We start from the raw sequence: 26,048 nt of genomic DNA, 5'->3' as shown, positions 1-26,048 counted from the left end.
GTACACAGGCTTTCCAGTGACCATTTCACAAGGTGTCAACTTATGCTTTACAAGGTGGATCAGATTGTCTTCAATCTACAATATCTTTGACCAAGAAAATCCAGTCAATTCAGTTGGTTTTGCCTAATGCTATTGTATCTGTAATACCTTATTTAACTGTTTTACAACTTGTCCCGTGAAGCAAGTACTTCTATCATTGGAAATTTCTCCAGGACGTCTCATGAGGAAAACATTTCCTAGTAACCTTTTATGACATATTATATGCCATGATATTATAGTATCAGCCTTCTTGCATGGGAATGCTTTTATACAACCAGAAAACATACACTGAAAAAGAAAATTGAATAAAATCCCTTTATAAATGTTTACATGATCCATCAGGTAGCAGAAATGCAGCTGAAGTTTTGATCATCTTCCCAGGGTTAACGATTTGACAGACCAAACATTGGTTATAAACTATTTTAGCAATTTAGAACTGACACAACACACACACACACACACACACACACACACTCTCTCTCTCTCTCACATAATTTGTATTAAATATTTATATTAATATAATATTTATATTTATAATAATATATGTTTAATATATTAATATATTATTTATATTTATAATAATATATATTTAATATAGTAATATATTAAATATTAATATAAATATTTAATTGGGATTATTTTATCTCTTCTATGATGAATCATGGAATCTTTTCATAATGGAATCTTTCAGAACTCAGGAAGGACCAGGAGGCTGTCAAGGCTCTCCATGACTCCCTGCATAACATTGAACTTAAATACTCTTAAGTACCAGATTTGTTTCCCCATTTTAGATACATAGTACTGATAAATCATGGGTTATCATAGGTGATTTGACTTGGACCGTGGAATTCATTGAAATTGCATATTTTAATAGTTTAAGTGCTGGCTGATTTAGCATGAAAATCTGGCAAAGTATTTCCTTTTTCTTAATTTATTTTTAAAAATTTATTTATTATACTTTAAGTTCTGGGGTACATGTGCAGAACATGCAGGTTTGTTACATAGATATATACACGCCCTGGTGATGGTTTGCTGAATCCATCACCCTGTCATCTACATTAGGTATTTCTCCTAATGCTATCCTTCCCCAATCTTCCCACCCCCTGCTATTCCTCCCTTAGCCCCCACCCTGAGTCCCTGGTGAGTGATGTTCCCCTCCCTGTGTCCACATGTTCTCATCGTTCATCACCCACTTATGAGTGAGAACATGTGGTGTTTGGTTTGCTGTTCTTGTGTCAGTTTGCTGAGAGTGATGGTTTCCAGCTTCATCCATGTCCCTGCAAAGGACACGAACTCATCCTTTTTTATGGCTGCATAGTATTCCATGGTGTATATGTGCTACATTTTCTTTATCCAGTCTATCATTGATGGCCATTTGGGTTCCAAGTCTTTGCTATTGTAAACAGTGCCTCAGTGAACATACGTGTGCATGTGTCTTTATAATAGAACGATTTATAATCCTTAGGGTATATACCAGTAATGGGATTTCTGGGTCTAATAGTATTTCTATTTCTAGATCCTTGAGGAATCGCCACACTGTCTTCCACAATGGTTGAACTAATTTACACTCCCACCAACAGTGTAAAAGTATTTCTGTTTCTCCACATCCTCTCCAGCTTCTGTCTCCTGATTTTTTAATGATCACCATTCTAACTAGCGTGAGATGGTATCTCAATGTAGTTTTGATTTGCATTTCTCTAATGACCAGTGATGATGATCTTTCTTTCGTTTGTTTGTTGGCTGCATAAATGTTTTCTTTTGAAAAGTTCCTGTTCATATCCTTTGCCCACTTTTTGATGGGGTTGTTTTTTTCTTGTAAATTTGTTTAAGTTCTTTGTAGATTTGGATATTAGCCCTTTGTCGGATGGGTAGATTATAAAATTTTTTTCCCATTCTGTTGGTTGCCGGTTCACTCTATTGATAGTTTCTTTTGCTGTGGAGAGCTCTGAAGTTTAATTAGATCCCGTTTGTCTGTTTTGGATTTAGTTGCCATTGCTTTTGGTGTTTTAGTCATAAGTCTTTGCCTATGTTTATGTCCTGAATGGTATTGCCTATATTTTCTTCTATGGTTTTTATGGTGTTAGGTCTCACGTTTAAATCTTTAATTCATCTAGAATTAATTTTTATATAAGGTGTAAGAAAGAGATCCAGTTTCAGCTTTCTGCATATGGCTAGCCAGTTTTCCCAACACCATTTATTAAAGAGGGAATCCTTTCCCCATTGCTTGTTTTTGTCAGGTTGGTCAAAGATCAGATGGTTGTAGTTGTGTAGCATTATTTCTGAAGCCTCTTTTCTGTTCCATTGGTCTATATCTCTGTTTTGGTACGAGTACCATGCTGCTTTGATTACTGTAGCCCTGTAATGTAGTTTGAAGTCAGGTAGCATGATGCTCCCAGCTTTGTTTTTTTGTTTTTTGTTTAGGATTTTCTTGGCTATGCAGGCTCTTTTTGGTTCCACATGAAGTTTAAGGTAGTTTTTTCCAATTCTGAAGAAAGTCAATGTTAGTGTGATGGGGATAGCATTAAATCTATAAATAACTTTGAGCAGTATGGCCATTTTCATGATATTGATTCTTCCTAACCATGAGCATGGAATGTTTTTCCATCTGTTTGTGTCCTCTCTTATTTCCTTGAGCAGCCGTTTGTAGTTCTTCTTGAAGAGGTCCTTCACATTTCTTGTTAGTTCTATTCTATGTATTTTATTTTCTTTGAAGCAATTATGAATGGGAGTTTATTCATGATTTGGATCTCTGTTTGCCTATTATTGGTATATAGGAATGCTTGCGATTTTTGCACATTGATTTTGTATCCTGAGATTTTGCTGAAGTTGCTTATCAGTTTAAGGAGATTTTGGGCTGAGACAATGGGGTTTTCTGAATATACAATCATGTCATCTGCAAACAGGGACAATTTTATTTCCTCTCTTCCTATTCAATATCCTTTATTTCTTTCTTGATGATGAAATAAAGAGCTTGCCTGATGGCCCTAGTCAGATGGCCTAATGGCCCTTTCTTGATGATGAAATAAAGGGCTTGCCTGATGGCCCTAGTCAGAACTTCCAATACTATGTTGAATAGGAGTGGTGAGAGAGGGCATCCTTGTCTTGTGCCAGTTTTCAAAGAGAATGGTTCCAGTTTTTGCCCATTCAGTATTATATTGGCTGTGGGTTTGTCATAAATAGTGCCTATTATTTTGAGATATGATTCCTCAATACCTAGTTTATTGAGTTTTTAGCCTAAAGGGCTGTTGAAAATTTTGTCAAATTTTGTCAAAAAATTTTGCCTTCTCTGCATCTATTGAGATAATCCTGTGGTTTTTGTCTTTGGTTCTGTTTATGTGATGGATTAGGTTTATAGATTCACGGATATTAAACCAGCCTTGCATCCCTGGGATGAAGCCAACTTGATCATGATAGATAAGCTTTTTGATGTGCTGTTGGATTTGGTTTGAGTCTGGCAAAGTATTTTCTTGGTGTTCAATTAATTTTTCTCCTGCTCGGGTTAGCAGTTTCATAAATTAGTCAATCTCTTCATTAGAGTCCTAGGATTTCTTACCCAGTCCAAATTACATGATCCAAAAGTTATCAGGAACCTGTATGCAAGAGTGTTTGTCAGAGTCCTTTCCGTCTTTTTTGTAAACTTCCTTGAAGACACAATACTCTAGAATTTTGCTTGCTTGTGAAATTTTCAGAAACTGCTCCAGAATTAAGTCTTTAACTGTGGAAATGACTTAAAATTGGCATAAAGACACAATTGGAGGCCAAGCGCAGTGTCTTATGCCTATAATCCCAACACTTTGAGAGGCCAAGGTGGGTGGATCACCTGAGGTCAGGAGTTTGAGACCAGCCTGGCCAGCAAGGCGAAACCCCATCTCTGCTAAAAATACAAAAATTAGCTTGGCATTGTGGTGGGCACCTGTAATCCCAGCTGCTCAGGAGGCTGAGGCAGGATAATTGCTTGAATCTGGGAGGTGAAGGTTGCAGTGAGCCGAGATCAAGCCATTGCACTCCAGCCTGGGCAATAAGAGCAAAATTCCATCTCAAAAAAAGACACAGTTGACCAGGAAATGGGTTATTTTATGGCCTACAGTAATTGAACATAACAACCATACTTACAACTGATAGCATATACCCAGACATACAGAATTTTAGGAATCTCATATTGTTTTATAACATATATTAATAACATATTCAATAAAATATGCCTTAAATAAGGTTAAACATAATTTATTATTTGGCAGTGCTTCCCATATGATTTAACATATCAATCCCATTTTCTCTCTTATGGAGGTTTCAGGGGTTCTCGTATTCCAAAATTAGAGGTCCAAAGAGACTAAATTTTGAAGTTGAAATTAGATTTTGCGAAGCCTGACAAATGTAAAAGGTTTAAAAGACTTGATCAAAATAGGATCACAGGTCATCATAAAATAATAGTCATTTATTTAGGCAAAGTGATAAAAGATTTTAAAAATCAAAAATATTTACTCTTTGATAGGGGAGACTCAGTTTTCCAACAGTCTAAAGACCTGAGAAAGACAGCATGAGGCAGGATCTGTCTCTCTCCTCTTTTTTATTTTTTGCAGTTTACTCAAAAGTTGAACAAAAATATCTTTCTATCACTTATTAACGGTATACAAAAGTTTTGTTAAAAAGAGAAATCCAAATTTTACTTCTGTATTAGTGTATTATCGATAAAGCTGATTTTAATAAAACCTTATAAAGAAACTCATTCAATCTCAGTCAGCTTTTGACCACACAGATTCCCATAACCCTTTTATAATCTCTTAGAATCAAAAATTTTTTCAACTTTTTATATTTTAATTTTATCTACATTCTTTTTATTCCTTCAATTTGAAACCAGCTTTAAGTAACATAAGTAACCAATAACTGACTTCAAACTAGACAGACTTCAAACTAGACAACTCTAGTAACTTTACCTAGACAAAAATTTTTTAACAAATGTACATTTTATGTCTTTGTAACTTCCATCATCAAAAGCACTCTTGCTTTTATGTGCTATACAGAATTGTTTTCTTACATCTAATCATTTTAATTACATGTATTAACTACATTAACTCTTTAACCCTAGTTTTTAGTGAAATCCCTAGGAAGTAATTTTGAATTGTTTTATGTCAGTATTTATAGATAAAAATTATTTATGATTTTTTAGAAAAATGTTTCTTTCTATATTTTATTAACAGATGTAAATATATTTAGCTGCTCTATTTCATATAAAAAAAAGATGCCAAACTATATAAAGTTAAACTTAGGTTTAATAATTAATGTTTTAATATTTCAACTTACAAATGATTCTAATTTTTTAATTATTATTTAATATAACATCACTTTAAGATTTTAAATTACTGGAAAGCATTTTGAAAGTAGGACACAGGTACACTCCCTAATGTCTTTTCCAGTCCTCTTGAGTCTCAGGTAATAACACAGCATCCAAGGTGGCTATGAAGCGCAGAGCTTATCTGAGTCCTGAATTTATAGGCCAGGAGGAGAGCCCAGAACAGAAGATAGGGCTATGAAGTTGATGCCTTAGAGGATCCAACCCCTCTCAGAATAGCCAGGGGCAAAGATTAGGCAGGAAGAAGGGGCCATAATGGGCTTGACTCTGACTTGTAGCTGCTGGTCAAGGGACCGAGAGCTTGTTTCCAGACTTCACCTTGGCTACCTATGCAGAAGCCTCAGTTCGGAGGCTCAAAACTAGAAACACAAGATCACAGTAAAATCCAGCAAGTATGAAATTATGTTTAACTGATAATTTTGAAACCATTCCTATTTTTTAAAATGCCTTAACCTTTATTTTAGGTTCACGGATATATGTGTAGGTTTCTTATATACGTAAACTCTTGACTTGAGGGTTTGGTGTACAGATCCATTTCTCTGTTAGCAGCAATTGAAAAACTAGCTGTACTTAACCACATATTATCACATGTGCATAACACATATAGACATAACAGACACAAAGACAGAAGCAGATCTTACAGATTTGTAAGATTCCTCATTTGCCGGTTTTCAAAGTTTCTTCCCATTGTCAAGCTCTTGATTAAGTCTTTTATGCCTAAAACAATTGTTAGGGAGGCAGCTCTAAATTTACAGCTCCAAAGGGAGGACACAAGCAAAACAAGTTAGAAAGTTTACATCTGGGCCAGGCGCGGTGGCTCAAGCCTGTAATCCCAGCACTTTGGGAGGCCGAGGCGGGTGGATCACGAGGTCAGGAGATCGAGACCATCCTGGTCAACATGATGAAACCCCGTCTCTACTAAAAATATACAAAAAATGAGCTGGGCATGGTGGCACGTGCCTGTAATCCCAGCTACTCAGGAGGCTGAGGCAGGAGAATTGCCTGAACCCAGGTGGCAGAGGTTGCCGTGAGCCGAGATCGTGCCATTGCACTCCAGCCTGGGTAACAAGCATGAAACTCCGTCTCAAAAAAAAAAAGAAAGTTTATATCTGAAAGCACAGAACTCAGGTTTAAACAAAGGCAGGGTTTGTTAGAGAAACATTAATCCATTGTATTCCCCATAATTAAAGTTCCTAGTGGTTTAGGTGCAGAGATAGATACCTTACAAATGAAGATTTATTTTACAAAAGGACTTGAAGATTGCCAGTTAAATGAAATAAAGGTGTATGTGAGTTCTGTAAGTGGTCTCTTTAACTTAGCTGTAATTACTGAGTTTAGGGTGGTGCCCATTAAGGAATAGAGCAAAGAAAGCATTCTCCAGGCTGGGCGCGGTGACTCACACCTGTAATCCCAGCACTTTGGGAGGCCTAGGCGGGTGGATTACGAAGTCAAGAGATTGAGACCATTCTGGTCAACATGGTGAAACCCCGTCTCTACTAAAAATACAAAAAATTAGCTGGGCATGGTGGCAGGTGCCTGTAATCCCAGCTACTCAGGAGGCTGAGGCAGGAGAATTGCCTGAACCCAGGAGGCGGAGATTGCAGTGAGCCAAGATTGTGCCATTGCACTCCAGCCTGGGTAACAAGAGCGAAACTCCACCAAAAAAAAAAAAAGAAATCATTCTCCATACCTGGTCTCTGCATGGACAGATCTGAAAAAGAAGCAAACCCACTTTACCCTAAGGTTTACCTTTTGTAAACACTTTAGGATAAAGTGTTTTATTTGCTTTTCATGAAGAGTCTTTCAAAAACATTAAAAATATTGAAATCTTTTCAGAAGCTTCTGCATATCAGTAGCCATCCCTAAATGAGACTAATTTGGGAGCCCTCATTTTCAAATGCATTTCTTCAAGTTCAGTATTGTTCATTTGTAACGATCCATTATAATTTTAAATGACCTTTAGTAAGATTTTGCCATTTCTAAAGCAATTACTGCTTCCAGGGCCTAATGTAATACTTATGTCAGAGGACTTTGAACCAGAGAAACTCAATCTTGAATAGGGGCTGAGTAAAATAAGGCTGAGACTGAAAAAGGATTTTTCCCAGTCACTTTGCAAGCCGGGCCAGCAGTGCCCCTACCCAGGCCTAGCTTGGTCACACTGCCTGCCACAGGAGGCAGCTTGCACACTTGACCTGCCCAGGCCATGCCTGTCTTGCACACCAGCTCAGCCCGTGGCTATGCCAGGTGTGCCTCAACCCATCTTTGTTATAGCCTGTATCCATCTTTGGCAGTTCCTGAGTTCTTGTCTCATGTCCAAGAAGAATGAGTATATGGTGACAACTGAAGAGAGGGGAAGACAGAAGAATTATTGAGCAAGGAGACAGCTCTTAGTGGAGAGTGGATGCTGGGGGGGTCAGCTACTCATGGTTGGCTGGGTTCTCCCCCAGTGTGGCTGAGTCTGGGGCAATTATGGGCTCAGAATTGGGGAATGAATGCTGATTGGTTTGTGAGTATGGAAAAAAGGTTAAAACAAAGGGACCACTAAACATGGGCATGACAGTATAAAACACCAATTAGGGAAGAGTAGGTATATGTAAAATAGGTGAAGGATAGGGACTAATTAGAGGAAACCATGCCAAGTGGGAAGACAGGTTCTCAGTCTGGTTCACGGATTTGACTTGTAACTTGGTTTTCAGGCTTTAAACTGTCTTTGGTCTGGAGGTGGGGTTTCACTGGGGGCACACCCCAAAATACCTAATTTGGGTGCTTCCTGCTGAAAAAAGACCTGCTAAGGCTGTGTCCGCAGGAAGCTAGGCATTTTTAGTCACAGAATGAGGCAGGAGGTTGGCACAAGATATAGGTCACAAAGACCCTGCTGATGAAACAGGATGCAGTAAGGAAGCCAGCCAAAACCTGGCAGAACCAAGATGATGATGAAAGTGACTTCTGGTCATCCTCACTGCTCATTATATGCTAATTATAATACATTAGCATGCCAAAAAACACTCCCATCAGCAGCATGATGATAGTTTACAAATGCAGTGGTAACATCTGGAAATTACCTTATATTGTCTAAAACTGGGAGGAACTTGCAGCTCCAGGAATTTTTCACCCTTCTCCTGGAAGACACATGAATAATCTACCCCTTGGTTAGCATATAATCAAGAAATAACCATAAAAAGGGCTGCTCTGCAAAGTAGCTATTCATTTACTGCTTTACTTTTTTAATAAACTTAACTTTCACTTTATTCTGTGGACATGCCCTGAGTTCTTTCTTGTGCAAGGGGTAAGCACCCTCTCTTGGGGTCTGCATCGGGATCCCTTCCCAGTAACACTTACACATGTAAATGTAGGCATAGCTGGACAGTGGAGTAGTTAACTCTTTCGAAATTAAGGATTTCATTTTTACTTTGAATCTTGGCTTGGGCTCTCAGATCACCTTGATCAACATAGCCAATGATTTTCCCTATCAAAGTACACAAGAAAAAAGAAACAAAGGGGATAGAACACAAAAACACCTGCAAATTTGCCACCCCTGCAATATTGCCATTTACTACCAGTTTCTCTCTGACCCAGTCAGATATCTAATGCCTCTAAATGGATCCAAGCCAGTTGATTATTGGATCCAATTTCATCCTGGACTCAGTCCAGTTTCTGTCATGACTTCCAAACCCAGTTTGTGTCAAACAAACTCAGATAACTCATAACACAAATCTGTGGAGCTTTGGAATCCAGGGGAGAACTTACCATGGCCTCTAGTTGCTGCAGGAAAGCAGTGGACACAGTGGGCCTAGCAGATAACCTCTCTTGGTCACTTGATGCTCCCGGGAGTCTCTAGAAGTTCTGCTTTAGGTCTCACTTTAGATGCCATCTGTTAAAAGACAAACTTTTGACAAATTAGAGAGTTTAATTGAGCAAAGAATGATTCATGAATTGAGCATCACCTCCACTTCCCCAGACTTTACACCCCCAAACCCCAGGCCTGAGTAGATTCAGAGACTCTGGTACAGCCACGTGTTGGAAGATGCATGGACAGAAAAAGGAAAATGACATTCAGGAAATGGAAGTGAGGTGCAGAAACAGCTGGATTGGTTACAGTTTGCTGTTTGCCTTATTTCTGGGTTGATTACAGTTTGGCATTTGCCTTATTTGAACACAGTTTGAACACTTGATCACCTTGGATTTGCCAATACTTAGTGATTAGCACAGACTAGGTTATGCTCTGTTTACACATACAGTTAGGTTACAGTTTACTATGGAAAAACCTTTAGTTCAACTTAAAATATATAAGAAGGCAACTTAAGGCTAAACCTAATTTAATAGCTGAATGACCAACTGAAATAAATTTTTAGGAGAACATTCAGTAAACCTGAAGATAATAAGAAAGTCTGAATGGTCACATTCAGGGTAGAAAGGGTGAGAAACAGGTTGGTAAGACTCAGGTAATTTTCTCCTTGCTGTGAATTTCTTGTCTTAATCCATTCAGCTGTTTTAACGAAATACCATAGCCTGGGCAGCTTATAAACAACAGAAATTGATTTCTTACAGTTCTAAAGGCTGAAAAGTCCAAGATCAAGGCACTGTGATATTTGGTGTCTGATGAGGGCCTGCTTTATTGTAGATGACCATCTTCTCACTGTAACCCCACATGAAAAAAGGGGCGAGGGTGTCTCTCTCAGATTCTTTTTTGTAATGAAAAAAAATAATAAACCTGCATGTGTATTTTTTTATTTAAAAGATATAACAAACCATTATTTAAGAGACAGTGTACTGCTCTTTCACACAGGCTGGAGTGCAGTGGCGCAGTCATAGCTTACTCTAACCTCAAACTCCTAGGCTCAAGCATTCTTCCCACCTCAGCCTCCCAAGTAGCTGGGACCACAAGCACATACCACCACACTCAGCCAATTTTTTTAATTTTAAAAATTCTTTAAAAATTTTTAAATAGTTTTTAAAGAGATGGGCGTCTCACCTCATTGCCCAGGCTGGTCTTGAACTCCTGGTCTCAAGTGATCCTCTCACCTCAGCCTTTCAATGCATCGGCATTGCAAGCATGAGTCACCGTGCCTGGCTCATATGTCTTTATAAGGACACTAATCCCACCCATGAGAGCACTGTCCTGATGACCTAATCATTTCTCAAGAGTCCCCGCCATCTAATGCCATCACCTTGGCAGTTAGAATTTTAGCATATTAATGCTGGGGCAATATAAATATTTAGTCCATTGTATTGTGAGTATGATTGTATTGGCAGTTTATCATAATGCGTATTTACTGCCTTGTTTTACTTTATCTTTCTTTGTATCTTGTCTCTTCAACTGGACTATAAGCCCTTGAGAAATGAGTCTGAGTCTAAATCTGTCACCTGTCTATGTCCTTGCAGTCTCTAGCACAATGTCACACATAGAGACGGCACAATAGATATTTGTTGATTGCTTGATTGAAACCATGGGTAATGATCTAGTTCACTTTTTTTTTTTTAATTCAAAGTGTTTGCTCACTGCATAGTATTCTATCCTCAATTTATCTTTTGGATGCTGAGGTTGAAGGTGACTAAGAGATTGTACCATTCTTCCGGTGGTTCTAAATGCATTATTGATTAGTAACAGAATTGACTAGCATAAATGGCAGTTGAGGATTTTCTTCCTCTCTTTTATCTTGTGTCATTTTAGCAGAAAGTAAAGGATGATTTCTAAGCCTCCTAAAAGAACTGCATGATAAATAACTGCTGGATAAATGAATATGCTCTCGTAGGTGAGAGTAAAACAAGGGATCAGGTCTGGCTGTCCTGATTTTGCTTTCTTTGTTCAGCCCACTGATGGGAGTTGCCCTTGCTCTTGGTTCAGGTCCCAGCTCCTCCCTGGCTTGTCTGTAGCTCTGGGTGAGTCATGGCAACCTTGTTGGCCCTCCCTTTTCCAGTTGTAAAAAAGTAATGTGTTGCCACCAGATGATGTCTTAAAGCACCTCCAACTTCTGGAATGGAAGACCCTCTGGAAACACAGAGCTGTATGGTTGCAGAAAACGGGCTTTTTGCATGATAACTAACCCATCTTCCTCTCTCCCCCAACCAGATTTCCTGCTGAGGTAAGTAATGTGGAGTGTTTTTTTTGTTCTTTTTCTTCAGGCTTCAGTTCCTTTTGTCTATGTCTGGCCTTGTAAATGTTGTGAATAAATGCTATAATTATAACCCTTTTTGACAGCTCTGTAATTTAATTGTAATTCATTCTGAGCATCTGTTTAAGACAGTGATGCGTATTGAAGATACAGCTGTTCCAGTCTCATCTGCTAAACTGACAGGCATCAGTTGGAATCATAGTCCCCGCAACTGTGGGAACTTCTGATCGTGTGTGTGTGTGTGTGTGTGTGTGTGTGAGAGAGAGAGAGAGAGAGAGAGAGAGAGAGAGAGACTATGTTCCATGTTCCATATCCTGGTTTGGCAAAAGTGGTAGTGTAGTATTTGAAGAGAAGCAGCATTTAAAATTGGCCTTTGTGTAAATATGGAATTTATTTACATAAATATGAAAGTTACTCTGAAGTGGAAAATCTCTCGTTTACCTTTTGCAGAAAGCTAAGCTGTATTTTTTTCTGTTAACATTTAGAGGGATCCCTCTGTAAACCTGAAGTTTATTTCTGGTACCACTGGTTGGGGGGTCATTGCTCATCAAATGTATGAGTGACCTAGGGATGCCCTAACAAAGTACCACAAACTGGGTGGCTTCAACAACAGACATATTGATTGTGTAAACCAAGAAGTATCTAAGACAAGTCTTAATCAGTGTAGAAGTTTATTTTGCCAAGCTTAAGGATGTACTCATAACACAGCCTCAGAAGGTCCTGACAACATTTGCCCAAGGTGATTGGGCTTCATCTTGGTTTTATACATTGCAGTGAGACATAAGATATCAGTTAACATATGTAAGATGTACATTGGTTCAGTCCAGAAAAGGGGAGGTGGGGTGGGAGAGGGGAGGGCTTCCAAGTCCTAGGTGGATTCAAAGATTTTCTGGTTGGCAGTTGGTTGAAATAGTCTATTTAAAGACCTGGAATCAGTAGAAGGGAGTGTCTGGGTAAAGATAAACATTGTGGGGATCAAAGTTCTTATGCAGATGGAGCTTCCAGGTAGCAGGCTTCAGGGAGAATAGATTGTAAATGTTTCTTATCAGACTTAAAGGATCTGTTCTGTCAGTATTCGAGTCTCTGTTTTAATGTTAATGCTGGTCAGCTGTGCCTCAGTTGCAACTGGAGGAAGGTATAAATAATGAGGCATGTTTGACCACCACTTCCCATCATGGCCTGAATTCGTTTTTCAGATTAACTTTGGAATGCCCTAGGCCAAGAGGAAGGATTTGTTCAGTTGGTTGGGGGTGGGCTTAGAATTTTATTTTTTGTTTTACAATTGTGTCACCGTTATGGAGGCTAGAAATCCAAAACCAAAGTGTTGGCAGGGTTGGCTCCTTCTGAGGCTGTGAGGGAGAATCTGCTTCCTGCCTCTGTCCTGGCTTCTGGTAGCCTCAGGTGTTCCTTGGCTTGTACATGATGTTCTCCCTGTGTCTTCACATTGTCTTTCTCTAGGTGTGTCTTTGCCTCCAAATCTCCCCTCTTTGCAAGGATATCAGCCTTATTAGATTAGGGCCACCCTAATGACCCCATTTTAACTTGATTACTTCTATAAAGACCCTTTCTCCAAATAATGCCACATTCCAAGATAGTAGGGGTTAGGACTTCAAGATATCTTTTTGCAAGGACACAATTTAACAAATGTCTACTTTAATATTCAGGAATTTTCTTGTTTTCTTTCAAGAAAAGACGAGGTCTTATGATGTTCTCCAGGCTGGTCTCAAACTCCTGGACTCAAGCAATCCTCCTGCTTTGGCCTTCCCAAGTCCTGGGATTACAAGAGTAGCCACCTTATCTGACCTGCTTCCTTTTTCCCCCTTCCCCTTCCCCTTCTTTCCTTTTCTCCCTCCCTCCCTTCCTCTTTTCTTTCTTTCAACAGGCTTTCTCTCTTTTACCCAGGCTGGAGTGCAGTGGCATGATCATAGCTCACTGTAATCTCAAACTCCTGGGCTTGAGCAGTTCTCCTGCTTCAGCCCCCACAAAGTGTTAGGGTTACAGTCATGAGCCACCATCCCCAGCTTAGAAATTTTCTTCCTATAATGACTGCAAATAATTTCAGTCTAAAAGGCTTTTAGATGACTGCAGGAAGAATCTCACAGGAATTCTTTATTTCATAATGATATTGTTCTTCTAATTTATTTTGGGCTATAACATAGAGCAATAAATTTACCATCTTTCTTGATATTTGGCCAAGTAGTTGCAGAGGAGCCTGTTGTGCTTTTGACCTTCGTTGCCCTGAATGTGGCTTACTGAATATGCGATGTTATGAAAGAATCAGTAATGGGGGAACTCAGAATTTTCTAACTGGTAGATGGATTGAAGATGGACTAATCTAATTGAAGATTAATAACTTGCCTCTCCCCCAAACCCCAGTTCTCTTCTTACCTCTACTTATACGCACTGTTGCAAGAGGGAGTTTGAATATAATTCAAGAAGATGCTCCTAGTAACAGGAAATTCCTTCATTTGAGGACTCTGGTGGGCTAGACCACAGTTGGTTATGAAACAAATTGAGAACAATAAAATTAAGGAAATAAAATGGAAGGAAAGGAGATAACTCAATGTGATAGAAATAACAGTGAAATGAATTTATATTAGGGTTTTTTTTTTTTTTTTTTTGAGACAGAGTCTTTTTCTGTTGCCCAGGCTGGAATGCAGTGGCATGATCTCAGCTCACTGCAACCTCTGCCTCCTGGATTCAAGTGATTCTCATGCCTTGGCCTCACAACTAGCTGGGGTTACAGGTACATACCACCATGCTTGGCTAATTTTTGTATTAGTAGTTGAGATGGGGTTTTGCCACTTTGGCCAGGCTGGTCTTGAACTCCTGGCCTCAAGAGATCCACCTGCCTTGGCTTCCCAAAGTGCTGGGATTACAGACGTAAGCCACCATGCCCAGATGAAATGAATATTAGGAAAACATCCTGGTCAAGGTTGTGCAGTCAACTCGTGATCTTAGAGACATATATTCATCTTTTTTGGTAACTGTTCATTGTGGGCATTGGATCACTCGGTGATTTCTCAGATACCTTCTAGCTTAAAGTCCTGTGGTTCCAGGGACAGTTAGATAGTAATGATTTAGGTCAATGCTTAAATATGTGTGTTTAGTAGGAAGCTTAAAAGGTTTTGGGTAAAAAATTTAGCATCCGTGAAAACATAAATGACCATTTGGTGCATTCAGGCATACAGTATAATACTGAAGGCAGATAAATTGAAAAAACTAATTGGGAGTATTTGGTTGAAAAAAATACAAGAAAGGAAATAAGAAGATTATATTAGATTGAAAGCAGGGGGAAGGAATAAAATTACTCAGAAACCTACTTTTCGTACAGTAGGCAGGGCACTGGTCTGGAGAGCCAGTTACACTAGCTCCTTCCCTACAGCTTCAATCAGCAACCATACCTGTATTCTTATTACTGATCAAGTGTTTCTTCTGAAGCCAAATTCTTACTTTCACCATACGCTGAAATACTTCTAAACATACAAGAAAAAAAATTAGACTGAAGTCCTTTGTTTTCTGGAAGATTATCACAGGGATCTAATTAGGGGAACTAGTGATTTCCAGTCTCTGCTCTTGCAACAAATTGTTGGCTCTCCATAAATAAACCTATGGAGCTTCACTTTGCTCACCAGGATATGAAACTGTGGGGTTTTCATTGGTGTATGCCCAGGGGTAAGTAGGTGTTCTTTGAAGGAGTCAGATAGCCTGCTGGGGCTTGCTGGAAGAAGGATACAATCCCCTCTGCAGCTGTTGGTGTGCTGTTGAATAATACAAGATGTTGAGTTCAAGGATAATCTGGAATGAAGGCAAACCAATATATTCATTTTAGTGGACTGGTAAAATTCTTTGCAAGCCTGACTTTTGGTATTCTTTTTGAATTCCATTATTTGAAGTTAGGATTCTTTGGAAAAAGAGATTGGGTTGGCCATAAGGCATGATCTTTCATTTATTCACTACTGACTAGTACAATAATAGCATGGTACCTCGTAACATGTAGTGTATTATAGGCTTGAAGGAAGGACTCTGTGGGCATAGTGGAAGGGAAAATTGATTAGTCCTAGTAGGGGAGCATAGTCCCTGGTAGTTCTGCTTGAGACAAGTGAGGGCGGGCTTCCAAAAGGATGTATCATATAGCTGGATCTTGAAAGACAGATAGAAAAAAAACCTCATTAGATGGAGAAGGGAAAAGAAGTTCCAGGCAGAGAAATAATCATGGACAAAGAAAGCATTTGGTGTATTCAGAATCCAGTGTCCTTGGGGTTTGGGATTTGTAGTGAGGAATGGTAAGGCAAATCCCTGGCAAAAGGGTAGGTTAGAGCTAGATTATGAAAGGTGTTGAATATTGTGCCATGCTAGGGAGCTGAACTTGATCCCGTAGTTAAGAGGGAGACACTGTAAGTTTTTAATCTGTATTTTAGAATGATCAACCCAACAGCCACATGAAGAATGGATTGGAAAGTACAAGATTGCAGTCAGGAAAATAATTCGGAAGCTATTCAAATGCTTCACTGAAGAAAAGCAAGAACACAAAAGCAGTATATTTGGCGTACGTATTTGTTATTAAGGGAAAAAAAGAATATAGGTCTTCTTGTGAATGCATAAAAAGCATTGAGAGATTCATATAAAACAGCAGTAATTTGAGGAAGAGGAAACTGGCTTGAGGAATGAGGTAGGAAGAAGAATTTATTACTTAAACCCCAAAACCAAATGCAACAAAAACCAAAATAAATAAATGAGGCTTAATTAAACTAAAAAGTTTCTGCACAGCAAAAGAAATAATCATCAGAGTAAACAGACAACCCACAGAATGGGAGAAAATATTTGTAAACTACGCATTTAAGAAAGGACTAGTATTCAGAATCTGCAAGGAATTCAAACAAATCAGCAAAAAAAAAACCTCCAAAACCCAAATAATCTCATCAAAAAGTGGGCAAATGACATGAACAGACATTTCTCAAAAGAAGATTTACAAATGACCAACAAACATATGAAAAAATACCCAACATCACCAATTATTAGGAAAATGCAAATTAAAACCAAAGTGTACTACCTGCCACCTTACCCCAGCCAGAATGGCTATTATTAAAAAGTCAAAAAATAGTAGATATTGGCATGGATGTGGTGAATACAAAACACTTATACACTTCTGGTGGGAATGTAAATTAATACAACCTCTGTGGAAACAGTATGGAGATTTTTTAAAGAACTAAAAGTAGATCTACCATTCAACTCAGCAGTCCCACTACTGGCTATCTACCCAAAGGAAAAGAAGTTATTTTATCAAAATGGTGCCTCCATGCATATGTTTATTGCAGCACAATTCACAATTGCAAAGATACAGAGCCAATCTGAGTTCTCATTAACCAATGAGTGGATAAAGAAAATGTGGTATGTATATATATATACATATCATGGAATCCTACTCAGCCATAAAAAGGAATGATATAATGTCTTTTGCAACAACTTGGATGAAGCTGGAGGCCATTATTTTAATTGAAATAACACAGGAATGGAAAATCAAATGTATGTTCTCACAAGTGGGATCTAAAATATAGGTATGCAAACACATACAGAATGGTATAATGCACTTTGGAGACTGAAGTGGGGAGGGAGGGAGGGAAGTGAAGATTAAAAACTACATACTGGGCCAGGCACGGTGGCTCCTGCCTGTAATCCCAGCAATTTGGGAGGCCAGGGTGGGTGGATCACGAGGTCAGGAGTTCAAGACTAGACTGGCCAACATGGTGAAACCCCGTCTCTACTAAAAACTACAAAAATTAACTGGGTATGGTGGCTTGTGCCTGTAATCCCAGCTACTTGGGAGGCTGAGGTAGGAGAATTGCTTGAACCGGGACCTGGGAGGTGGAGGTTGGAGTGAGCCGAAGCTGAGATCACACCACTGCACTCCAGCCTGGGCTACAGAGCAAGACTCAATCTCAAAAAAAACAAAAACTATATGTTGGGTACAGTGTATACAACTTCGGTAATGGATGCACTAAAATCTCATAATTTGCCACTATATAATTCATCCATGTAATCAAAAACCATGTGTACCCCAATAGCAATTGAAATAAGTATATATACATATAAAATACAAAAGAATCAACTTTATGCCATTTTTAACTTTGAATTTTTCACCTATGGGAATATCTTACCTGTTTAAAAATTAAAGGGCCAGGCTCAGTGGCTCATCCCTGTAATCCCAGCACTTTGGGAGGCCTAAGAGGGTGGATCACTTGAGGTCAAAAGTTCAAAACCAACCCAGCCAACATGGTGAAACCCCATTTCTTAAAAAAAAAAAAATAAAGAAATGAGCTGGACATGGTGGTGGCGTGCATCTGTAATCACGGCTACCTGGGAGGCTCAGGCAGGAGAATCACTTGAACCTGGGAAGTGGAAGTTGCAGTGGGCGGAAATCATGCCATTGCACTCCAGCCTGGGTGAGAGAAAAAGACTCCATCTTAAAAAAACAAAAAGAAAAAAAAAAATAAGGAAAGAAATGAAAATTAAGAACCAGTAAACTTAAAAAAAAAAAAAAAACAGCAGGTCTTCACCTTCTAATGACCATGGTAAAATATCCTGAATAGAAGTTCCTGAAGAAATTGGTGGCAGACAAGAGATACTAAGCACCTGAACTAAGGCAGTGTATCTTTACACTCTCTTAAATCTCTTTTTAATCCAAAGGTTCATCTCTTTTTCTTTTTCCTTTTTTCTTGATTCGTTTCTTTTCTTTTCTAATAACACCTTGAGTTTGTTCTCTGAGTATCCCGCAGACTGGATTTTGCTAGCTGTATCCCTGTGGTGTACTTCATAAATGTTCCCATGTCCTCTTTATTTTCTGTAAATTGGTAGGGATTGAGGTGCTTTCAGATTTAGGCTAATTTTTCCCTTTCAAGACTGTTTCGTAGGTGATATATTTTTCCATCAGGGACAGATAATGTCAGGTTGCCTCATTTTTGTGAGTCTTCTAGTACTTATGGTTTCATTTTTAAAATTTTAGTCTTTGTTAAACTTGGAGTCTATTCTGGTGTCTGGTGTGAGTGTGGTTCCAACTTTTTCTTTTCCAGTTGGCTGTCCAGCTGTCCCAGAAACATTTATTGAAAGGTCTGCCTTTCTCCACTGACTTAAGATGCCATTTTTATCATATATTAAATTCTCAAGTGTATTTGGTCTGCTTTCTGGGCCATCTGTTCTATTCCATTGATTTATCTATTCATGCAACAGTTTCACACTGTTTTGTTGTTATTTTTTTTTTAATTTATTTTTTTGAGATGGAGCCTTGTTCTGTCACCCAGGCCGGAGTGCAGTAGTGTGATCTCGGCTGACTGCAACCTCCACTTCCAGGGTTCAAGCTATTCTCCTGCCTCAGCCTCCTGAGTAGCTGAGACTAAAGCACACGCCGCCATGCCCAGCTAATTTTTTGTATTTTTATTAGAGATAGCGTTTCACTATATTGGCCAGGATAGTCTCGAACTCCTGACCTCATGATCTGCTTGCCTCGACCTCCCAAAGTGCCGGGGTTACAGGCGTGAGCCACCATGCCCTGCCTATTTTTATTTTTTTAGACAGGGTCTCATTCTGTGCCCAGGCCGAAGTACAGTGACACAGTCTCAGCTCACTGAATCCTCGAACTTATGGGCTCAAGATTCTACCACCTCAGCCTTCCAAGTAGCTGGGACTACAGGCACCTGCCTGGTTAATTTTTTAATTTTTGTGGAGACAGGGTCTTGCTATGCTGCCCAAGCTGGTCTTGAATTCCTGGCCTCAAGCAATCCTCCCTCCTTGGCTTCCCAGTGTTGGGATTACAGGTATGAACCACCACGCCTGGCCTGGTTTTAATTATTAACGTCTATAAAACATCTTAATATTTGGCAGAGCTAGTTTCTTTTTATTACTCTTTTTTTCCCCAGAGCTTTCCTCACTATTCGTTTTTATTGGAATTGCATTTGACTTCCAGGTTAAGAAGAAATGACATCTTTATGATGTCGGTTTTTCCTATCTGAGACCACAATGTGCTTTTCCATTTGGTCAGTTGTCTGTTCGTTAAAAATGACTTGAAATTTTGTTTAGATATCTCTTTCACATTCCTATTAAGTTTATGTCTAGGTCTTTTATTGTGTTGGCTGCTAAACTTGAGGTCTTTTCATTCATTATATCTTCTGTTTGTTATTTATGGAAGCCATTACTTCACATGCATCAGGCTTACTAAATTTGGTTGTGTTTCAGTAGTTTTTTGGTGACGCTCTAGAGTTTTTCATCATATCATCTGCACATAGTGATGGTTTAATCTAATTAATTAGAAAAATGCAAATTAAAAACCACAGTGAGATGCCTACCACCTTACCCCCGCCAGATGGCTATTAATAAAAAGTCAAAAAAAAATAGATGTTGGTATGGATGTGGTAAAAAGGGAATGCTTATACAGGGCTGGTGGGAGTGTAAATTAGCACAACCTCTATATTATATAGTCTGATATTGAACTAATTTCTTTCTATTGTGTTGGCTTAACCATCTACATACTTAATCCTGTTTCTTCAACCCTGTTTTTTCTTCAGTTGCTAGTTCTAGTTTACCACATATTGTCTTTTGGCTTAAAGCCAGCTCTTCCAGCACAAGACTCCTCCTGGAAGCAGGTGACTTCACTGTCTCCTTCACCCTGAAGCTGGGAGCCAACTGTCCTCAATTGGTAAAAGATCTGGAGAGGGCTGGGTGTCGGAGGATACAAGCCTTAGGCCAGGTGCCCTTTAGTCTCCACCTCAAGTTTTCACTCTTCAATCTCCACACCCTTATTCTTGCAAGGAGATTAGCTCTTCATTTGTGATCTTCTCTGAACATGGTTATGTGTTTATTATTACCATTATTTGAGATGGAGTCTTGCTCTCTCACTCAGGCTGGAGTGCAGTGGCGTGATCTTGGCTCACTGCAACCTCCACCTCCTGGGTTCAAGCGATTCTCCTGCCTCAGCCTCCCGGAGTAGCTGAGTTTACGGGTATGTGCCACCACGCCTGGCTAATTTTTTTGTATTTTTAGTAGAGATGGGGTTTTACAATGTTGGCCAAACTAGTCTTGAACTCCTGACCTCAGATTATCAACCTGCCTCAGCCTCCCAAAGTGCTGGAATTTTTTTAAATAAAGATACTTCAATTGAATATTCCTCTTCTATATCTTTCTCTTCTTGATCTTTATCTTTTCTCTTTCCTCCATCTCCTCTGCCTCCCTGAACCCGTTTCTTTTTACCTGCCTTCCATTTATTTCTCTCATCTTCTGTTTCTCTTAATATTTCTCATTCCCCAAGTGCCTCTTATTCTTTGTATTATATTTGACTTTGAGTCTAAGGGATGCCTAAAGTCTTAATATAAAGGAAAAAAAATCGTACAGCTCAATTTGCCATGCTTGATTAGGTAGAAATATTCAGGGCTTCCTCTTCGTTCATTATTGTGAAAGTGAGACAGGAATGACCAGTTAGTGAAGCAGGATTAGCATGCCCCGTCTATCTAATATCTTTTTGGACCTTTAGGAAGTAATTCAAGATCATAACACTAGCTGTGGAGTAATTTTTGAGTTATTACTGTGTAATACAAGGAAGTCTCCATTTTTAGGTGGAACCCATTCGTGGAAGCCACGTCTTCAAGCTGTTGCTGTAAGGCAGAATCCTGAGTTTGCTTTACGTCCTCCTCTTCAACTTCCTTTTTGTCCATTTAGATATTATTCAGTGTCACCAGAAAATACAATGAATGTGTGAACGGAGCCCTGAAAGTGAAATATTGGGCCTGAATGACCACAAAATAGCAAAAGAAGTAGAGCCTTCTTATGTCACGTTGGGTTTTTTACCAAGGTTGGAGTTATGGTTCTTTTTCTACCTAATCAAGCATGGTAAATAAGCTGTACAATTTTTTTTTTTTTTTTTTTGCTTTATAATAAGACTTTAGGTATGTCTTAATCATCACTGAATGTAATACTTTGACTGTCCCAGAGGAGGCATATTATAAGTATTTGATGATTTGGTGAACTAAACTAGACCAAACCATCTTATTAGATGGCACATTGTTTGAGATCTAGGAATTGTGTTGTGAGATTGGTGATTTAGATCACCTTTCAGTCCTGGTATTCCACTGCAGATCAGCTGCTGAGAATGAGAGAGGAGAAATGCAGATAAAAAACTATGAAATGAGTTTTCTTGGCCCTTCTCTGTTGGCTCAATTAGCCTCTATTCCTCAGTGGCCCCAGAGGTCTATAATAAATTTCAATTTGATGATTCTGAGTCAGCAAAAAAGGGTAAAATTATATTCTGTATGTTGCTAAGAGAAAATTTGAGAAATCTGTTGAGACAGTGCTATAGTTTGCTGTTTGTCCCCCAAACCTCATGTTGAAATTTGATCCCCAGTGTTGGAGGTGTGGCTTAATGGGAGGTGTTTGGGTCAGGCTAGGGGTGAATCCCTCATGCATAGATTAATGCCCCCCCTGTGGAGCTAGGAGAGGTGAGTGAGTTCTGTCTACTTGTTCCTAGGAGCTGCTTGTTAAAAAGAGCCTGGCACCTGCCTTCCTTCCCTCTCTCCCTCTCCTTCATGCCTCTGTCTCTCTCCTTCTCTCTCTCTGTCTCTGTCTCTCTCTCTCTCTCTTTTGTTCTCTCTGTGTCTCTCCTAATCCCCAAGGTGATGATATTAGAAGGTGGGGCCTTTGGAAGATGGCTCTGCCCTCATGAATGGGATTCATGCCCTTTTTGCCTAGAGCCCCTTTTGTCCTTCCATCTCTTCTGCCTTGTGAGGACACCACATTTGTTCCTTTTTTCCCCTTCTGCTATATGAGAAGGCAGTAAGAAGGCATCATCTGTGAAGAACAGGACCCTCACCAGACACTGAATATTCTGGCACCTTGATCTTGGACTTCCCAGCCTCTAGGACTGTAAGAAATAAATGTTTATTGTTTATAAATTACACAGTCTAAGGTATTTTGTTTTAGATATCTTAGAAGGGACTAAGATACATGTGAATGAATGGAAGAGGGCCTCTACTATGCTATGTATGGATTGCCAGTTGAGGAATAACTCAAACACAGTAAGAAATCCACAGTTGAACTGTACTGAACATTAAACCGGATGCTTCATAGTTGATACAAATGCCACCTCATGATCATCATCGGTGTCATGTATGGTACCTTCTGAATAAAGGGCAGCTTGCCTTTTTGCAAACTCAGCCAGGGATAAGGTGTATACCAGAATGCAGGAGCTCATTTCCATCTTCATTGCTTCCACTGCTACCTCTGCACGACTCTGATTTACCTTTGGATGTCCTATTAAAGCTCTCCAGTACTCAGTGCCTTTATAATGATGGAAAAAGAACTAACAGGGTAAACTCTGAGTGATATTACTGCTTAGAAATTAAAAATATTGCTTGGAAAACAAAAAACATGTCTTTATGTTTGCCCCTGCACAATGGATTTACTGCTTATTATTTCCTTGTGTCTTTTATCATCCCATTAAAGCATGAAAATAGTTCACATCTCTCCCCATCTGTTCACCACATTAATTGCCCTGGGCAGGAAGAACTTTCTTCTGTATAGGTCTTCTTCCTCTTTGTGGTTTTAAGTCCATTACATACCCCAGCTGCTTTCCTGTTCAACATTTTAATCTTCTTATTGGTATTGGGGTATGTCCTTGGTGCCAGCTAAGCAGGTTAGGTATGATGACTGAAGTGACCCTTAGCTCCTTTGATAAAAAGCATGCAGGACTTTTTCTGCATATAATGAACCTTGGGTGGCGATTTGGCCTTTTCAAGTTGAAAAGCAAATACATATCAATTGTTTTATTAAACAGCGTGTACTGAGCACTGCTATTTGTCTGTGGTGGCCCAGGTGGGGGACATAGACACAGCATTGTTCCTACTCGAAAAGTAGTGGTGTGTTAGAAAAGATGAAATTGAGTCAGATGGTCTAGTTCGGCAGCTAACTTGCCTTATACCCTTGCTTTAGCTGCTTTTTCTAGAAAATGAAGGGATTGAAAGTGAACAGTGGTTTTCGAGCAGTGTTTCTGAAAGATTCTTGGCGCATAGGGCTAAGAATCACAGAGGGCTAAGCTTAGGCTCCAAGGTCTTCAAAGTGCTGCAAGTCTCTCTCCTGTATGTATGAGGTCTCCATATAGAATTTCAAATGAAGATTTTCAGAGCTGAAAGTATTTGTGAGCAAGTGGACTAAATGGGTCCCAGCATTTCTTTTAGTTCTCATTTTCTGTGAACCTGTGACTGCTACGAAATATAACAACATAAATAATTACATGCAAGGTCATGTGACGTAGAATTCTGTATCAGTTGTTCAACTAGTACTGACTAACTTCCTTGTTGATTCGAGAATGGCATTGCTTCTGAATGTCATAGCTGTCTTCAGGTAGGTACCTTATGGACTTGGATCAGCATATATATGTGGAATTTAATATGATTGATTATCCTGGAAAATATAGAAAAAGTTAAAAAAGAAAAAAAGAAAAAGAAAAATTGCTAATAAATCCTTTACCTAAAGATAATTAAAGAGAATCACTCTTATATTTCTGGTTTATTTTCTTTCTAGACTGTGTTCTTATACATCATGATGTTTTAACATAGTTTTGAAATACACACACACACACACACACACAGAGTTTATCCCTGGCTTTCTGTTTAGCTCTAGAATGTAGATATTTTTCTGAGTGCCACGAGGAAAGAGGCAGTATCTATTGTCCAGCAATACATATCCAACACATCACACAATGCCTGCACAATGATAGGTGCTCAGCAAATATTCACTAATGAAATTACTTGTTAAATAAATATCACACAAATGTTAAAAAGTGTGTTTCTGCCTGTTCTCTACTATGAAAAGCTTCTATTGCTCATCTTCTAAAGCTGACTGTAGGCGTGTGTGACCCAGTAGCTCCACTCCTGTGAATATCCAGCAGAAATGCATTTATTCACTGAAAGACATACTAGAGAATGTTATAGGAGCAATACTAACAATAGGAAGAATGAGAAACTACCCAAATGCCTATCAACGTATGTTGAGGTAAATACGTGGATTCACACAAGGAAGGCAAAGCAGTAATGGTGACAAGAAATCCACAACCATACACAAGCCAGATACGAAAGAGCACATGCTGCCTGATTTCGTTTACATAAAGTACAGGAGAAACCGAGTCAGGATAGGGAGCATGAGAAGACTACTAGATGCTGCTGATAGATTTCTTGATCTGGATGCTGGTTTACTTGGTTGTGTCCATTTTTCAAAAACTCATCAAGTGTCGAAATGTGGCTATTCTTTGACCCAGTAATTTAGGTATTCAGACTTTATATGCAAGCAGCTATAAAATGGACCTTCCAATGATTAATTCACTAAAGAACATGTGTTGTGTATATACTAGGCACCATAAAGAAATACTTAAGGATGTACAAAAAAATTAGTGAATAATGGTGTTTATTGCAGTTATAATAAGTTACAAACATGGAGAAAGATGAAAATCAACTCAACTGTCCCACAGTAGGAGCATATGTGTAGTAGTCCCACCTTCCTGCTCCTTGCCCCTTTGCGTTTCTGCTCCCCTACCCATTCCCAGGCAACCACTGATCTGCTTCCTGTCACTATAGGTTAGTTTATATTTTCTAGAATTTTATATAATGGAATCATATAGTATGTTTTTTCCCTTTTTTTGTTTGCCTGCTTTAACTCAATGTAATTCTGATTAACTCAGCTTCCTCTATGTTATAGCATGTACTAATGCTATAACATTCCTTTTTATTGCCAAATTAATACCTTTTATTGCCAAGTAGTATTCCATCGTTTGGATATACCACAATTTGTTTATCCCCCTCTTAATGGACATTTGGATTGTTTCCTATTTGGGGCTTCTGTGAATATTCTAGATGTCTTTCATTTCAGTTGGGGATGTTTCCATTTCTCTTGGGTAAATACCTAGGAGTGAAATGGCTGGATCCTATGATAGATGTATGCTTAACTTTTTAAGCTATTACCCAAATGTTTTCCAAAGTTTCATTCCCATCAGCAGTATATGAGGTCCCCGTTTGCCACCTCCTTGCCTATAGTTAGCATATGGAGTCTTTGTAGTTTTATCTAATATAATAGATACTTAGCAGTATAGTTTAAAACATCTCCCCTCCCCCCTCCCCTCCCCTCCCCTCCCCTCCCCTCCCCTCCCCTCCCCTCCCCTCCTCTCCTCTCCCCTCCCCTCCCCTCCTCTCTTCTCCCCTCCCCTTCCTTTCTTCTCCTCCCTCCCTTCCCTCCCCCCACCAATCTGTCACCCAGGCTAGAGTTCGGTGGCCTGATCTCAGTTCACTGCAACCTCTGCCTCCTGGGTTCAAGAGATTCTCCTGCTTCAGCCTCCCAAGTAGCTGGGATTACAGGTTCCCACCACCATGCCCAACTAATTATTTTTTGTATTTTTAGTAGAGATGGGGTTTCACCATACTGGCCAGGCTGCTCTCAAACTTCTGACCTCAAGTGATCCACCCATCTTGGCCTCCCAAAGTACTGGGATTACAGGCCTAAAACATACATCTTTCTCA

At 39.2% G+C, this 26,048-nt stretch overlaps 1 protein-coding gene across 10 annotated transcripts in view; it reads left to right on the top strand.

Moving 5' to 3' along the window:
- Positions 1–26,048, top strand: part of CRACD (capping protein inhibiting regulator of actin dynamics) — a 297,618-nt gene that overhangs the window by 164,629 nt on the left and 106,941 nt on the right. For 2 of the 10 annotated variants that reach the window (XM_078367205.1, XM_078367201.1), the window contains exon 1: positions 11,341–11,472. The exons of the other annotated variants lie outside the window; for them this stretch is intronic. The gene's annotated coding sequence lies outside the window, so the exon portion shown is untranslated. Of the gene's footprint in view, positions 1–11,340; positions 11,473–26,048 lie in introns of those variants that run through there. 10 annotated transcript variants of the gene reach the window in all.

Source organism: Callithrix jacchus, chromosome 3 (assembly GCF_049354715.1).
Source record: "Callithrix jacchus isolate 240 chromosome 3, calJac240_pri, whole genome shotgun sequence".
Classification (NCBI taxonomy): Eukaryota; Metazoa; Chordata; class Mammalia; order Primates; family Cebidae; genus Callithrix; species Callithrix jacchus.
Note: the sequence above shows the minus strand (reverse complement) of the source record. Positions and strands in the feature narration are given on the sequence as shown.